Source organism: Pinus tabuliformis, chromosome X (genome assembly GCF_031772625.1).
Source record: "Pinus tabuliformis cultivar Carrire ecotype Pingquan chromosome X, CPIR1, whole genome shotgun sequence".
Lineage (NCBI taxonomy): Eukaryota > Viridiplantae > Streptophyta > Pinopsida > Pinales > Pinaceae > Pinus > Pinus tabuliformis.
Genome location: NC_142308.1, coordinates 654,219,939 through 654,238,264, shown reverse-complemented (window position 1 = coordinate 654,238,264; position 18,326 = coordinate 654,219,939). Strand labels below are relative to the sequence as shown.

At 39.0% G+C, this 18,326-nt stretch overlaps 2 pseudogenes; both read right to left on the bottom strand.

The window, feature by feature from the left end:
• Positions 1 to 6,932: 6,932 nt before the first annotated feature.
• On the bottom strand, positions 6,933 to 7,704 carry LOC149141682 (pre-mRNA-processing factor 39-1 pseudogene; annotated as a pseudogene).
• Positions 7,705 to 8,071: 367 nt separating this feature from the next.
• Positions 8,072 to 17,939, bottom strand: LOC149141681 (pre-mRNA-processing factor 39-1 pseudogene; annotated as a pseudogene).
• Positions 17,940 to 18,326: the final 387 nt, after the last annotated feature.

The following is an 18,326-nucleotide window of genomic DNA, read 5'->3' as shown; positions in this document are numbered from 1 at the left end:
CCAGACATCTCCTCTTGAGATCTATGGTATTCACCATAGCTTAGGAAGAGTATTGCAAAAGAGAGATCCTCCTGATATCATTGAAAGACAACATATAGAAGAAGAAGATTCCAAAGAGAAGATCAAAGAACCATGGGTTACAGTTGATGGAGAACAGACAGCAAAATCAGAAATGGAGAAAGCTCCCTCATGGTTACAATCAATTCCTTGATATGTTCAAGAGAACACTCAGAAAAAAGAGGAAGATTTGAGGGGCATGAAAGAATAAGACATCCAAGATGATCCAAATCAGCAAGCGAACCAAGGATATCACAACTACATTGAAGTATGGTTCCAGACAGTCACTAAGTTGCAGCATCACTCTCTTCCTCAAATATGCTTGATCCTTTCAAAGTCAAATCATTTGGTCTCTGAAATCCAGGTACATGGCACAGCATACATTTCAAGCCCCCACATCATCTTGTCTGTCATCTTGATGTGCACCTGGCTCCATTGGAAGTATTCTTATACTTAAAAGTGATTTTGTTTTTCAAGTAGGGTAGGGTAGAAAGAAAAAAAAAAAAAAAAAAAAAATATATATATATATATATATATATATATATATATATATATATATATATATATATATATAGATATATATATGTGTGTGTGTGTGTGTGTGTGTGTGTGTGTGTGTGTGTGTGTGTGTGTGTATGTGTGTATTAAAAAATAATAACAATACTAATAATAAAAATAGAAGGTGAAAACCTCCTTTGAGGCACCTTAGATTGGCTCATTGATTGAAAACCTCCATGAGGCGGTCAATGGTTTGGAAAAAAGAAAAAAAACATAATTGTTATTTGCAGGTGGATGAGAAAGAACAAGCAAGGAGCAAGGAGAAGATCAAAAGGCAACCCTGCCTCACATATATTCATCTCCTCCACTCCTTACCATGCATCCCTCCATCAATTCCATTGTTTTTCACTTCATTGCTTCAATTCTGGAGAAGATTATGTTTTCCACAGAATCACCTCATCCATTACTATCATCCATGCATCCATACACACTCCTGCTCCCTCTGTACATTCAGCAGCATCTAATCTGCAATCATAGACATCATCAGCAAACAACATAGGAGGAAGAAAGAGCTACACAACATCAGCAGCATTCGATCTGTAGTCACAGACACCATCAGCAGACAGCAGAAGAGGAAGAAATATGACCATCGCAGCAGCAGCAGCGTCAGATCTGCAGTCAAGAAACCATCAGCAAACAGCAGAGGAGGAAGAAGAATGACCATCAGCAGCACCTCTGATCTTTGACAACTACAGTGTGGCATTAAGGTCATAGGTAAGTATCCTACTCACTCACTCGTATGCGTCATTTGATCAAATGTTGTAAAGGTTAAGAGGTAGTTGGTTTGAAAGTAAAAAGGTGGCCAATTTCCTCTAAAAAAAGGCTAGTGGATTAAATACACAGGAAACTCTGTTTTCTCAAGAATTTGCTTATTTCTTCTTCAAGCCTCACAAGAAAGATGCTCATCAAGTATATCTCATGTGAGGGTAGATACAATATTGTTTATGGCTACCATTTTATAATGTTTGATGCAATCACTCATGGACTCCAGCAGTAAAGAAAAGACAGGAAATTCCCAATATTTAGCTCACCATGGGTTGATGCCCTCCAAAACCTCAAGATCCCTATAACATGGACAGGCTTCAATGACTTACTAGCAGAGGATGACATCAAAACCTTAATCTATGGTGTTAGTCCTTCTGTCAGTAAGGAGGAGGCAAAACAAGAAAAACGAAGATACAGAGCTAGATGGGGATGAGTTGGACAAAGAAGAAACTAATATAGAGGGACATGATGAAGAAGAACACAAGGAGGAGGATGTTGAAACAGAGGAGGAATGAAGCAAGAAATTGGTGGAGATGAGGAACAGCAAAAGGAAGAAAATAAGAAAAACAGAGAGGCAGAAGGCATTGAAACAAAAGGGGGAGAATAGAAAAAACAGCTAGCATGTATAACCAGCCTCTCCTTGGAGGCCATCCAGTATAGAATGACAGCGAAACCTTATGCTCCTTACCTCAAATAATAGTGGCTGCAATTTCAGATTAAAACACTAATTATGAGGATATGTTTAGGCTACTAAAGAAATGATAATATACATGCCTGCTAAAGGATATGGAACACACTGCCACGTAGCTTGAAGATAAAATAATATTAGTGGGAAGAAGGAGCAAGGAAAGCAAGCTTCTATAAATAAGAAGAAGAGACCACAGCAGAAGCATGAGATGTCAGAGAGGCTACGAAAGCCACTAAGTTTCTCAAAGGATGAGCAACACTTTCAGTAAGGGGGTGATGATGAGTCTCATCATTGAGTAATTATATGGACCTTAATTGGCCTTAATTCACCTCCTAGCTTAGTCAAACCAACTATTCTCACAACTTATTACATACTTTTGATTATATTTTTCTTATGAGATGAGTTAGCGTTGGATATTTTGCTTTGTGGTCTAATGTGCATATAATGCAGGAATAAAGGATAAAAGCAAGGGAAATGCAAGGATAAAAGGTAAAAGCAAGGAACCATGGTAAAAGACCTTGGTAAAAACTTGGATGGGACAAGGGAGAGGAATTATAGGAGGTAAATCCTCCTCATTTACTGCCCATCCATTCGAATATCCCTCCATCAGCTAAAAGTACAAACAACCAAATCAAGAGTACTAAAAGATAGCCAAGCAAGTGGAAGTACAAGCAGCCTCCCTACTAGAAGGTAGTCGAGCTAGTGAAAGTGAAAGGACAAGTTACCATTAAGTTGGGAGTTGTACCTCCCTAATTTTGAGGGAAGTCGTTGAGACTTCAGATGTATAAATAGAGAGGCTTAGGAACTTAGTTTTTTTAGTTAACCAATAGTCAATCAGTCAGTTAGCAAGTATTTGGACTTTTTTTCTAGTTGCAATCTTGTAACAGTTTTGATGTAATACAGTGTTCTTTTATAATGAAGATGAGTTTCAATTTGAGCCAGCACTGAGTTAACTCAGAGGGCTGAAGCTCTTGGGTTAGGGCCCAACCCTAGCAGCCAAAGCTCCTCTTTATTGTATTGATATGCTAGCATAGTTTCTTGCTTTTGTTTATTTACTTAAGTAGTGCCTTCTCATTACAACAATAGTACAGATTCATGGTTCCTGTTTTCTATTAATTTTCTTGAATAGTTGCAGCTTCATTACAATGGTGCAGAACATAGTAGTTGTGTTTCAGTTTGTTCCATTCATGCTTTCATTTAATCAATAGGTTGGCAAAGAAAATATCCACAAGGTTGCTCACAGGTGTCTCGACCTCACCTCCTCCCTTTGGGACCATGATGTGAGGAAGAAACCCTGCAGCAACCCAAAAAACATAGGGTTTCGATTTTCATAGGGTTTGTCATTTAATGCAGTCATGTGGTTCATCGTCTCCTTACGTAGTTCATTTCATGGTCCTTCACTCATTCCTTGGTCATCTATTCCTTCACCCTCTCCCTAAGACCTCACTCATACTGTCATTCTCCTTCAGCAAAAAATGTCTGAGCAGAAGCTGTTAAATTCATGTTTAAATAGTTTTTTCTGGTAAATCACTTTACACAGCAAAACTGACCAATCACTGCCCAAATTCACTTTTCACATTTGACTTTTTGCCCTTTAAATGCCAATCGTCAATCTACCTTGTCAGATCCGACGGCTATCGCACCCCCGCTTACCAACCCGCTCGGTCAGATCTCCACCATTGATCAGCCCCACTTGATCCAACGACTGTTGCACCATATCGCGTGGATTTCTATCCAACCTTTATCCCACTGAGGGCACACAATATGAGTGGTTTCCCCGTGCTACGTGTTGACCAGGGAGGCTAATAGTGTAAAATTCCCCAAAACTACTTCCAACTTGAGGGCGTCTGATATTCCGCTTACCACACTCTAAACCCGCTCTCCCACTTTTTTACATTTTCCTTTGCCCACTTCCATCTCCGTCATCCATCCATCAGCTAATCCGACGGTTGTCGCTTCACCTGATACCATGCCCGCACGCTCCTTTTTCCCGTGATCTCCATCGTCCATCTATTGATTGCCTCCGCAATATAATCTCAGCCTTTCATTCGCCTTCCACCCACCTGATCCAATGGTCCTCATGCACTATTTCTCATTACATCCTCTTTTCACCATTTTGATCTCCAACCATTTTTCCGCTTCAACCCAGACTTAGCCTAGTTTCCTTTGCCTGCACCTTAGGATAGTTTTATGCTCTTTTACTTCTGCAACTTAGATAGTTAGCATTAGATTAGTGTTGTTTAGCAATTCTACTTAGTCTAGCTATTTTCATGATTAATTAGGTTATGGTGATTTAGGTTTGCATTTTGTTTTATTCATTTCTGCAGTAGAATAACTCTCCCCTAGACTAGGTTTACTCTCCTTCCATCAAAATCAAGCTTCTTCTGACCCTATAGAAGTCTGGCTTGGAACCCCTAGGCTCTCTTGCTAGATGAGCAGTGACAACAGGAAGTACCTTCACTTCTACTTGTGTATATAGCACAGTCACCTCAAAGTTTGTACAAACTCTAGGTTGATAAGTAAAGCTGGTAGCCCTGGGAGTTGTAGAATTCTTGCTGCAATACCTAGGCTCATCACCATTCTCTAAGAGTTTCAATACCTTTGCTTTCTTAGATTCTATATCCTCAAGGAAACCACATATTCTTATCCAATCCTCCTCCATTCTCTCTTCATCACCTGAAGAGGAGAATGCACATGTGATGTCAACATCACTCCCTCTTAACCAAAGAGGACATCCCTATTCTCCTTTAACCTTGAGAACAAGACCTTGATCCTTATTTTGAGGAGACTTCTTTCCTCCCTCTCAAAACTGGAGGAGATTCTAGATTTCCTTTCTATTTGGGAAATCAACACCATAAGCCTTACAACTTGTCTTCATAAGAGTACCAACTACTTAATCTTCAGAGTTACATGTCTCCCTCTATTTTCTGCATCACTTGCTTTCTTTTGAGGTATCATGGATCCATCTCCACTTTGTGTTATTGTGACGGGATCGAGGTCATTCTTCTTGCTCATCACTTCCATATTATTCATCATAGATGAAGGCATTGTATTGATCCTTTCCAATCTTCAAGATGATCATGTATTCCTCATGAAAGTGATTTTCTTTAACCTTCAGGTTATCTTCTCACACTTCTTCTTTCTAAGATTATCACATCTTGAATTCCTAGTTTCCAAGTACCATATATTCCTCAATGCTCTTCATCCATATAGTTGAACTTGCCTCAATTTTCATCATGTATTCTTGCAACATACTTCGACGTAGAAAAATAATATGTTAACTAGATAACCAACAATAATTAAAATCAAACTTACCTCACCATGATGAACTTCTTGTTCCATCAACATTCTCATGGTTCATCTCCATATGAATCTTCCTTCATGCATCCAAGTTCCCAAGGATCGAACTTGATCACCAAGTTACAACTTTTTCTTCTAGATATTATACTGGATGTTAATCATTATTTTACATATACTAGAGAAATTCTTAATGTGCATTCCTAGAGCTTGCATCCTGACGCATTGCATTCCTTCATCCCTTTACCAGTATTGTTTCCACATTACATGGAATGTATACTAACCTTGTCATAGTGCTTTTCCCAAGAACCCTCCAAAATGATGGTTCTTCTAGGATCATAATGATCTACCTAAGTGTTGTACTTCTCAGGAGACAATTCTTGGCTATGGGGAACCCATGCCTGAGACATCTTCAGATTAATTTAGAAAACAATTTGAAATCAATGTAAGGAAAAGCCATGAGGAATTTCAAGAAAAGCTTCTATGTCTGAAAACCTATCTTTCTAAAGCAAAATTGCTAGAGACTATGAGAGTTGCAGGGTGGAGATGTAAAGCAGAAAATGAAGGAGACGAAGTTTTGCCACAGGCAATTAAGAAGCTATGCTTCAGCTCTGTAGAAAGAATGATGGATGAAGAAGAAAAAATATGATTGAGATTCCCAAATGTGGAGTGCTTCATTAATGGCTTTAGGATTAATTTTAATGATCACAACACAATTTTAATGAGTACAACAAAGTAAATTCATTAAAAACTAAAGCACCAGTTGCATCTTACACTATCCAAGAAAGGAAAAACATATATGAATGTTGGAACACATGAGAAAAACAATCACTGCAACACCAATGCTGGTATCAAACTGCAATATCATGTTCAAATTTCAGGATGAATTTTGTCCACATTACCAGTCATGGGTGAGTGTGCCCTTCCCCCTACAAAATATCTCTCTCCTCCTTTTATTTCTCAATTCTAATTTTCTAACTTCCATGATCAGTTTCAAATTCTGATTCTTGAAATAGTTTCGGGAACTATAATGTCATTTTAATATTATATATATATATATATAGATAGAGAGAGAGAGAGAGAGAGATTTTTATTATAACAAAACTCTGACCCTTTTAAATTTACATTACCAATATTAAAACATTAGGTTTTTAAATTACAATACGGCCCCATGGAAAACCACACATGGTTTTGAGAATCATAAACCACCTACGGAATCACTTGTATCATTTTTGGAACATCAAGGCAGTGCTTCCATAATGAGTATTTACCATCAGTCTTTTGATACGTGGTTTGGGAAAAACCACCCCCAGAGGCACTTCTTCACATAAATCCCATGCGGTTTGTGCTATTGGTTTTTCGTTAGATCTTGATGACAACATCCTGCAAAGTGGGAAGCACTCCAAATTGCACTAGAGATACTCCTTCCCAGTTTCTGTAGGATTGTTATGTGAATTTCCCACAGGTTTTTCTCTTGTTTGTATTGAAATATCATCTATCCTTGCTTGATTACAAGAAGCTATAGGATCCTGGTAACTAGGATGTTTTAGATAAATCCTGGACTCGTTTATCCACCTAAATGCAAAGGCTGTTGAGCATAGCCTGCACCCCATTGGGCTTGTCTGTTTGGATAAGCCAACATACCAGATTGTGCAGGAGATATAGTAGCAGGAGAAGTTGTGTACGTCTTGCAACTTTAGTCTTATCTGATGCAATACCATCTAGGGATCATTTCTTCAATTCAAAAGAGCTTTTATGAGGTTGAAAGAACCTCCTATGATGGAATTCTACCTTCTTTATAGCATTAATATCTCCAAAGATGTCAACAAACGCTAAAAATATGCTTGATATCTCCTCTCGATCTGCAGCACTTAATTCATAGGATCCATCAGGCTTTGTGTTCAACATTTTTTTTACAATAGAATCTAAGTACTCAACTTGTTTAGAACCTATATCTCTTGATTCTAAATGCATAGCTACCTCAAGAAGAGTCTTTGAAAAAGGTAGAAGCTCTAATGCTTCATTCAAAACTTCTCTTGCTCTATCTGCATTGCCTATAGCTAATTGAAGAAAATGAGAGTATTGAATATACAACAGAGGCAGTGACTATGACTGTTCTTTTTCTTTCTCAGTTGCAATAGTTGTTTCAAATATTGATATTTTTGATTCAGAGATCCCTAGTCGATGTTCCATGTTGGCATGTTTAATTATAGCATCTAGGAGACCAGGGGCTAGCTCTGTGTAAAGAAATTTATACTCTGCACGAGCACCAGGAATGCCTCCCATATGTTCTTTGAATCTTGCAGCAAAAAAGTGGATCTCAGGTTGTCTCTTCACAAAAATTTATGTAGCCCATGCAAGAGAATCATTTGAAACTTCCATGCTTCCAGCAATTTCCATACATTGAAGACAATGAATCCAATACTATGGGTAGTTTGCACATGCAATAAGACATATTGATACAGTTTTCCTATCTGATCAAAATTGTTCACTTTCTCAATGAATTCAAGATACTGATGCCAGTTGCCAAGTTGCAAGTCATCTAGAGGGTTTACATGAAAATAAGGTCTGCGAATAGCTATCTCAAAATCATGAACCTTTACATCAAATTCTTTTTCTTTCTTGTACATTGTTTCTCTAACAGCGAAGTACTTCTCCAATTCTTCGGCTTCAGATAAAACAACAACTTCAGAATTTGGTTCTTCATTACCATTCCAATTCAATGTACTTATCCTAAAGAGGATAGGACAAGTAGTCAGTTCCAACATATGACAGGCCTCGCTCAAATAACCTTCAAATGATCTCTAGATCTTCATATGTCGACATTGCAAAGATTGCATAGTGCATCCATATATCCACCGAGTATGTCACAGCTTGGACTGATTGTTCATACACCTCAACAAATTTATTTATTTTAGCACTACCTGAGTGTGCGTCATGATATTCATACTTCTTCCAGTATCTGTAGCATAAAGGGAACTATGTTAAGAAAGCATCATATACTTTGCGTATTTTTGGCATATATTCCTTTGTTGTCTTTTTAGTCTCTTGAATAAGAGAAGTCCATGCATTAAAATTTCCTGAGTTTGTCCTCACTATGCTCCATAGCCTTTCTTCTTCAGTAGAGATGGCAAGAATGTTATCAGGAAAACTAGTGTCCATTCAGAGCTGCTAGTCCCACTAAGATGGGTAGCTATCTTAGAAACAAATAGATTAAAGTTACTTGTGTTTTCCTTTATGAGAGATGGATGAGAGAGAAGAAGAGAGCACAAACCTCAGTCTTTCATCAGTCTCCTTGCTTGTTTCCTCTCCCCATTGATAGATCTTTCGCCACTCCTTTATCGCTTGTCCCGCTTCAAAGAACACCTGTAGAGTCAAGGCAGCAAAATACTATCGAAGCATAGAGATCTATAACCATAAATAATGTAGGATCAGATGTACATTAACCATATAAATGCATACACAAACAAGATTCAAAGATATACAAGCATATGGAGGAAAACTCAAATAGCTTTATTGATAGAAGTAGTAGGAGAGAAGATTACAACCAGGCTGTCTGATCCAACATCATCCTCCCAGCATGAAAGCTCTCTTCACCTCATACAAAGCAAGATCACCCAACAATGTCTTCAAAGAGAAACCAATAGCACTTCCTTGCAAATTAAAAAATTCCAGCCTCTGGATCTCCTGGATGAGGGATCCATATATAGATGTTTTCAGGAGAGTGAGTCAGCTTCTAGGATTTTGATTAGTGTCATTTCACTGATAGTTCTTGGTTCCACTTGGAGATTTCAGATCTCTTACTCATCCCTGGGCGAATTCAGAGAGGCAAGTGTCATATGAGATATTCTCTGGGTTTCCACCTAGCACACTGCTTCTACCATTTGTCTACTCTCACTCATCGCACCCTACAGAAGGGCTTTTCAATATGCATCGCACCCCCCGTGTGTAATAGGTGAGATGCATTGCACCCTATGCATGGAGCAGTCTGTATGGTCCTGTTTTGACCAGTTCTGAGTAGTTTTTCATGGAGAACTTCTGGGAGATGATGTAATCAGCTAACCTTGTTCCTTTAGGGTATGGAACAACACTTTTAGGGGTTTAGAAGCCCTTGGTTTATGGACATGTGTGATTGGGGTTGCTGCCCAAATATGTATATAAGAGTTTCCCCCTAAATCATGAGGTCGTAAATCCTTTTGATGTCGGGTGAAATGCTTTATAATGAGGATCCAAGGTTTTTCAAACTGGAAGGTGACCTATAATAAGATACAATACAATACATTATCTTCACAATATTTTCATGATCCAGTTGAAGCGGGCATTCCCATGCTCAGCTTTATAAATTCATATTCATGTACATATGACAGACAATTGTCTGTGTGGCACACTGATGATTCTGGTAGAGCCATCACCTTTTCGATGATTATCTGTGCAGTAATGATGTACATTTGATGTTTTTATTTTCCTGAATATATCACAGCCCGGATGGATGAAACTAGATTCGGGGTCTTCAAACTCATTCAATCTTCACCCGAAGTACAAGTTGATCCATGTGAAAAGATGTTCTGATGTCGAACATGGAAAGACATCACCTGATTACTAGCCAATTATGTAAGCTGTTAACAGGAAAACTAGTGTCCATTCAGAGCTGCTAGTCCCACTAATATGAGTAGCTATCTTAGAAACAAATAGATTAAAGTTACTTGTTTTTTCCTTTATGAGAGATGGATGAGAGAGAAGCAGAGAGCACCAACCTTAGTCTTTCGCTAGTCTCCTTGCTTGTTTCCTCTCCCCTTTGATAGAGCTTTCACCACTCCTTTCTCACTTGTCCTGCTTAAAAGAACACCTGTAGAGCCAAGGCAGCAAAATACCATCAAAGCATAGAGATCTATAACCATAAATAATGGAGGATCAAATGTACAATAATTATATAAATGCATACACAAACAAGATTAAGAGATATACAAGCATATGGAGGAAAACACAAATAGCTTTATTGATAGAAGTAGTAGAAGAGAGGATTACAACCAGGTTGTCTGATCCAGCATCATCCTTCTAGCATGAAAGCCCTCTTCACCTCATACAAAGCAAGATCACCCTACAATGTATTCAAAGAGAAACCAACAGCACTTCCTTGCAAATTACAAAATTCCAGCCTTTGGATCTCTTGGATGAGGGATCCATATATAAATGTTTTCAGGAAAGTGAGTTAGCTTCTGGGATTTTGATTAGTGTAATTTCACTGATAGTTCTTGGTTCCACTTGGAGATTTCAAATCTCTTACTCATCCCTGGGCGAATTCAGAGAGGCAAGTGTCATATGAGCAATTTCTAGAAGATTCTCTGGGTTTCCACCTAGCACACTGCTTCTTCCATTTGTCTGCTCTCACTCATCACACTCTACAGAAGGGCTTTCCAGTATGCATCGCACCCCCCATGTGTAATAGGTGAGATGCATCACACCCTATGCATGGAGTAGTCTATATGGTCCTATTTTGACCAGTTCTGAGTAGTTTTTCATGGAGAACTTCTAGGAGATGATGTAATCAGCTGACCTTGTTCCTTTAGGGTATGAAACAACACTTTTAGGGGTTTAGAAGCCCTTCGTTTATGGACATATGTGATTGGGGTTGCAGTGCCCAAATATGTCTATAACAGTTGCCCCCTAAAGCATGAGGCTGTAAATCCTTTTGATGTCAGGTGAAATGCTTTATAATGAGGATCCGAGGTTTTTCAAACTGGAAGGTGACTTGTAATAATATACAATACAATACATTATCTTCACAATATTTTCATGATCTAGCTGAGGTGGGAATTCCCATGCTCAGCTTTATAAATTCATATTCATGTACATAAGACAGACAATCGTCTATGTTGCAGACTGATGATTTTGGTAGAGCCATCATCCTTTAGTTTGGATGATTATCTGTGCAACAATGATGTACATTTGATGTCTTTATTTTCCTGAATATATCGCAACCTGGATGGATGAAACTAGATCTGAGGTCTTCAAACTCATTCAATCTTCACCTGAAGTACAAGTCGATCCATGTGAAAAGATGTTCTGATGTCGAACATGGAAAGACATCGCCTGATTACCAGCCAATGATGTAAGCTGTTAACAGGCGCGAGAGGAATCACCAATAATGATGATGACCCTCAAGGTACTGCAGTACAATTCACGTGGTGTGAATACATGAGCTGATGTTGAACACCACGTAAAATCTTTCGGTCGAAGGCCATTGATGTAAACCTGTCGCAGGAAGTGAGAAACTTTCCATTGAGGCATGCAAGCTTCAAAGTACTAAAAGGGTTGTCCCTAAGTAAACTTCTTGGATAATGAGCTGATGTCGACAAGAAGTGACCCATCGTAGGAGGGCCTTAATGAATCCCACATATATGACACGGAATGAAGCAAATGATTTTGTGGAGGTGAAAACGATCTAATGATACAAGGTTCAGGGTGGCAGTCATGAAAAATGGAGAGTGAAGGTATTGCAGCGGATGAGATGTTAGCTAGGTTGGTGAATTCTCTAAGCGACTTCTCTTGAACATATTGGTGACACTAAGATGGATTGGTAGCGTTAACCCCAAGGTGGATGGTACGGTGGACCAATGGTGATGTGACTGATGAACGGAATAACCCATCCCGACTCAATCATGGTGACGGAGTGAAAGTGTCATGTTCAAGAGCGACCTACTACCAATGAAGCTATTCAAGTTTTCTTCCCTTTTTCCCCAGTCATTGCTGACCAGTACCTCTTTATTTTTGTCAAGCTTGAGGAGGATAACATATGCTTGTTCTATAATTTTCCCTTCGGGCAAACCCATCGCTATGTTTTAACGAGCCTAGTGACAGTGAAACTCACTCTTGTCTGCATGGACAAGTTTGTCGCTATTGTTTTAACGAGTTTAACGACAAAGATAACTCAGTCCTTTTCAATTTTAGAGAGTCTAAAAAGGGACGTAAAGGCAACTCCAGTGGTCCTTTTTCGTAATGTAATCCCTTAAGTCTAAAAAAGTGTAAAATAATACGAAAGGGATGAGTTTTCGATAGTTTTAACTAGCTGAACAAGACAAGCGCTCGATCTTTTGTGTAATAATCCCTCAGGTCCAAAAAGATTAAAATCTAGAGGAGGGATAGCACTTCTGGTCGCTTTAACAAGCTGAAGAGGCCAATTGCTCGGCAATCTTTTCATATTTTACAAGTCAGATGAAAAGAGCTTAAAGGAGACTCGTTTTTTTGAGGAACGAGTGATGTTTTGGATAGCAACTGGTTCCAGGTAAGGTTTGGAACATTCCAATCACGACAGTGTAAAGAAGGTGGCTAATAGAATCACTCGTCGCAGCTGTTCCTCAAAAGGGTAAACAATCAAATGGAGGCGTATGATCGGCTAAAAAGAGTGGAGGTGATAGTAAGAATACAACCAAGGTTCAAAAGTTGATAGTCATGCGATCAAAATGGTTATTTACCGAGGGTGGGGTTCATTTTTTAATGAGCTTGAACTCTATGAAACACTTGCTCATTGCTAGGATTATTTTTTGACGAGCTTGAACTTCACGTAAAACTGCTCATGGTGAGGTTTGTTTTTTAATGAGCTTGAAATTTGTGTAAAATTGCTCGTGTCAGTCGTATAATAAGGATTTCTCATCGATAGGCTCATTTTTTAGGGAGCTTGCCCCATTTGAAACTTTGCTCCTAAGCCTTTCGTTATGCAAGCTAGGAACGACCAACCTACGAGTCTAAAGGGTTGAGAGCCTACAAACTAAGAAAATAAATGGTCGCTTTTCACTTGCATGCAAAAAGGTTTGCATGCCCCCAGGTATAACGAAATAGAGTTTCTAGGTTACCATACGGAAGTTCTTGCATTAGCAAGATTGTTTCATCCACATTTGCAGACAAAACACTTCCTTGGATTTGTCCATTGAAATGGACGAAGGTGATTCTAGTTCCAATCACCTAACCTTTGACAAAGGAATCTTTTTCTAGACTAATCCATTATCCTAAACGAACAGGATTGACAGACTAGTCATATTCCTACATGGAAACCTATCTTATATCTGGGTTTTTTTCTACCAAAGCAGACTAGGGCGCATGCCTCCTAGGTTTCAGTCACAATCACCGAATTACTTGCGATCATCAGGTGGATGGATTGGAGATTGATGAGACATTCCTTGTGCAAAAAGACCAGTTAGGGATGGCATTTGACTAATAGCTATGTTTGAACCAGGGAATGAAAGTTGGTCTACGAACTGGACCACTCTGCCTTCATGTGGAAAACACATCAATCAAAAGAGTGAAGAAACCTCCCATGCTATAAATGTAGTCACGCCCAAGGAGTAGATTGTAATCTAGAGGGCCTTAGACTACCATCATGTTTAGATGAATGGTTTTCCTTCTCAAAGTTATAGGAAAATTTGGAAGGATCCCTAACGGTCGACTGGCTCCTTTGTTGAAGCCTATCAGATTTCGAATCTCAGGCAAAAGCGATGGCGAACCAAGTGCTTTCCAAGCAGTTGAGGAAAGGATACTCATAGAAGCCCCTTCATCTATTATAGTACCGACCATGATCATTTTGTAAGCTTGTACTATGATTCGGAATGGTACATTAGATGGTAGGCAGGGTCTGCCTAGAAGATTCCAATCAAAGGAAACGACTAGATTGCTTGAAGGTGGGACCGAATAAACGGTCGGATACATCTCTGACGAACTTCCTTCCTACAGTAAAGGAATGGGTAGATTTCCCCCATGTTCATTGGATTCTGTGTTTACAAAAAGAATTTGAACGGTGTCATCCTCATTCTCTTTAGCGAAAGTATCATCTGAAGGTGGGTCCTCTGAAGACAAGATTGGGTCGACTACCGTCTCGACTTGTTGACTTTGGTCTGGTGTGGACTCAGAGGGTCTATATTCAATGATAGGTGCTTCGACCGACAAAAATGGTGTGTCAGTCAGATTTTCAACTAGCGATGGACTCGGCAAGAGTTTCTTGTATCCAGGAGGAAGTCGTTGCGGTGATGCAGGACGGTTATCCAAGACTCTTTTAGCTTCGTCTAAGAAGGGACAATGGTGGAGGGCATGATCGCCTTCACACAGTCTACAAGGAAAGTTGGATCTTCCTTTTTGTCCATTGACTTCATTTTCACTAGTTAACGATGTGCTTTCAACATGATCGTCAGCAGTTGAAGACATCAGATTATGCAAGCGGGGAGACCAGTCCCTCAAGATTCGTGGGATGTAGGGATAATCTCGATGATAGTGGTCTCCCTTGCAAATGACACATGGATATTTAGGTTTGGAAGGCGCAGTGTGTGGATTTTCACCAGATGATGTACTTTTGCCCCCTTTTTCTATTGGGTTCTTCTTCTTCTTCACCTTCCCTTTCTTCTTCTTCTCATCTACTCAGTTTTTAGCGTTACTAGCTTCACCAAGCGAAGAGGAAGAAGGAGAGGGAGAAACAAACGAAGTAGAAGTTGGGGGAGCAACTTCATCTGGTTGCTGATTTGATTGCTGAGGAATTGCATTGTTTTGAACGATAGAGGTTGAGAAAAGCCATACAGGTAGGCCAATTGTGAGTCCTGGAAAGGACAATGTGGCCATGTGTGGAGCACCAACATCCCCCCAAGAGGAGAAGGGACTAGGATTTCCCCCAAGGGGAAATCCCTTATTGGTAGACTACATTTCTCAACCTAAACACCAACGAGGGAACAATGACGTTATTCTGATTAAAATAAATTTTATGGCACTTTGACACAACTTGCTTTTTCAATTTTTAAGAGTCGAGAAAAAGTTAAAGATGACTCTAGTCACCTTCGATTTTTAATGAGCCTAAAGTGACAAGTGCTCAGATGGACCTTTTCTTTTAAGGAGTCTAAAAAGGAACGAAAGTGACTGCTCCGGAAATCTAGACAGAGGGATTACCAAACCAATCACAAAACTACAGAATACTTTTTACGGTACGGCAGTCAATCTTCCCAAATGCTGTGTTCAGTGCATTGCGATTGATAGGGCGGCAGAGACGGCTTCCTAAGGATAAAGGATGTAGCCTATTGTGGTCTCCCAATATATACTCGATGATACGTGGGAGCACAAGTTTGTACTGGCACTTGTCATCTCAAAGAGGAGGAATCACCCAACCTACGATGAAAGCGATAGTTACCAGGCTTTACGACACCGGAATACGTCTCTAGCTTAGACTTCTAAATGTTGTGCATTAGGTTCCAAAGTGTTTTTATGTTCATTGAAGTTTATTTTACAGTTGATATTTCTTAAGAAGTTTTCCTTTAAGGTTCACCATGGGATGTAGATATACAATTCCTAAATATGCAATCTAAGATGATAAACAGTCGTTTATTTTCTTTTTGCAATGAAAATCCTAGCTACTAAGGAAATATAACTGAAATTCTTTCAACATAGAGCAGAGAGCACACACTAGATGCACTTTTCCTAAGTCAACTTTAGCATGCAGTCTTAATGCAAATGCACATGCATGTATTTTTTTTCCACTTTCTTAATGTATGAATTACAAAAAGAATGCTAAGTACAGATCTAAACTATTCTTCTTTCAAAGCGACAGTACTAACAATTTTCTTTTCAAAAAACGAAAGTAAAGCCAAGACGACACTTTGCGATTTCGAATTCAAAATTGCTTTTGACACTTGAAATACTAATGATTCAAATCAAATACAATGGCAAAAGTGTAATCGACTATCAAAAATATGAAGACTCTTTTCTTTGACTGAAAATGACACTTGTGACACTTTCAAATCAAAAGACGACAGTTCGATTAAGCTACTGTTTGCACAAGAGAACTATAAATGATGAAAAATACATAAAAAAACATTCAAAATTCCTTCTAATGGAGGCTAAATAATGCAAAGGAAGATGGTTTCAATAGATATATATTGATCATAGACAGTAAAACTATTGAATAAAGCTGAAGAGAATGAAGAAAAAAACAAAATCTGGAGGCAGAAACAGTCTCATCTAATCATCGCACCTGTAACACAGGGAAACGGGAATGCATCTCACCTATAGCACACGGGAGGTGCGATGCATCCATACTGCCAAGAAGAGACAATGCGATGGTCTAGGGATGAGACTGAGCTTGGTTTTTTCTCACAGTTTTCAGTTAAGTTCAGGGATTTAGGTTGAGCTAATGATTGTCAGTAAACACAAAGTATAGGGGCTGATATAATGAGGTTATTTGAGCTACCACCAGGGCACTTAGGATGTTTGCAAGCTAGATTTTCAGTTCATAAACCAACCAGGAGATTAACTGAAGCAACATTGATCTACTTTGCAGTTGCATAGCAAACGCAGTTCGAAGGCTAGCTAGCTTGACTTCAGGCTCCGTCTGTGGTTTATAAAGGAAACAACAATAACAAAACAAACAAACTATTCGCTCCCCAGCGGAGTCACCATTTTGTTATCGGGAAAACTAGTGTCCATTCAGAGCTTCTAGTCCCACTAAGATGGGTAGCTATCTTAGAAACAAATAGATTAAAGTTACTTGTGTTTTCCTTTATGAGATATGGATGAGAGCGAAGCAGAGAGCACCAACCTCAGTCTTTCACTAGTCTCCTTGCTTGTTTCCTCTCCCCTTTGATAGAGCTTTCGCCACTCCTTTCTCACTTGTCCCGCTTCAAAGAACACCTGTAGAGTCAAGGCAGCAAAATACTATCGAAGCATAGAGATCTATAACCATAAATAATGTAGGATCAGATGTACATTAACCATATAAATGCATACACAAACAAGATTCAGAGATATACAAGCATATGGAGGAAAACTCAAATAGATTTATTGATAGAAGTAGTAGAAGAGACGATTACAACCAGGTTGTCTGATCCAGCATCATCCTCCCAGCATGAAAGCCCTCTTCACCTCATACAAAGAAAGATCACCCAACAATGTCTTTAAAGAGAAACCAATAGCACTTCCTCGCAAATTACAAAATTCCAGCCTCTGGATCTCTTGGATGAGGGATCCATTTATAGATGTTTTCAGGAGAGTGAATTAGCTTCTAGGATTTTGATTAGTGTCATTTCACTAATAGTTCTTGGTTCCACTTGGAGATTTCAGATCTCTTACTCATCCCTAGGTGAATTCAGAGAGGCAAGTGTCATATGAGCAGTTTCTAGAAGATTCTCTGGGTTTCCACCTAGCACACTGCTTCTGCCATATTTTTGCTCTCGCTCATCGCACCCTACAAAAGGGCTTTTCAGTATGCATCGCACCCGCCGTGTGTAATGGGTGAGATGTATCGTACCCTATGCATGGAGCAGTCTGTATGGTCCTGTTTTGACCAGTTCTAAGTAGTTTTTCATGGAGAACTTCTGGGAGATGATGTAATCAGCTGACCTTGTTCCTTTAGGGTATGAAACAACACATTTAGGGGTTTAGAAGCCCTTGGTTTATGGACATGTGTGATTGGGGTTGCTGCCAAAATATGTTTATAACAAGGAGTATCCTCATATTGTTGTTGTTCATGCTCCTTGTTCTCTCCAGGCACAATATTACCATTCTCATGAGTATGATGTTCAGCAAAAGAAAATTGGTTTGCATCTGCCATGCCAGTGGCTACTATAGACTCTTGGTCTCCCATTGAATGAAGATTTAAACCCGATTTTATATTCTTATTGTTCATGGTCCAAATCCACGAGGCAAAAAATCTACAACACTAAGCAAGATGGCTACCTCTAACATAATGTTAGATAATGAATGGATGATCAATATAAAAAATGGTTTATCTATTTATGTACATGATTTCTACAAAGAAACTTTAATCAAGTAAACTCTACTTATGAAACTATCACACACTTTTCTCTATGATACTAACCTAAAGGATAGATTAATCATTATAAATAACCTGACATTCAGTGGTCCTTCTTCAATAGTAAATATCCTTCACTTCTTCCTTCTTCAGCTTCTTCTCAAGTTCTCCTACTGCCTCTGCTAC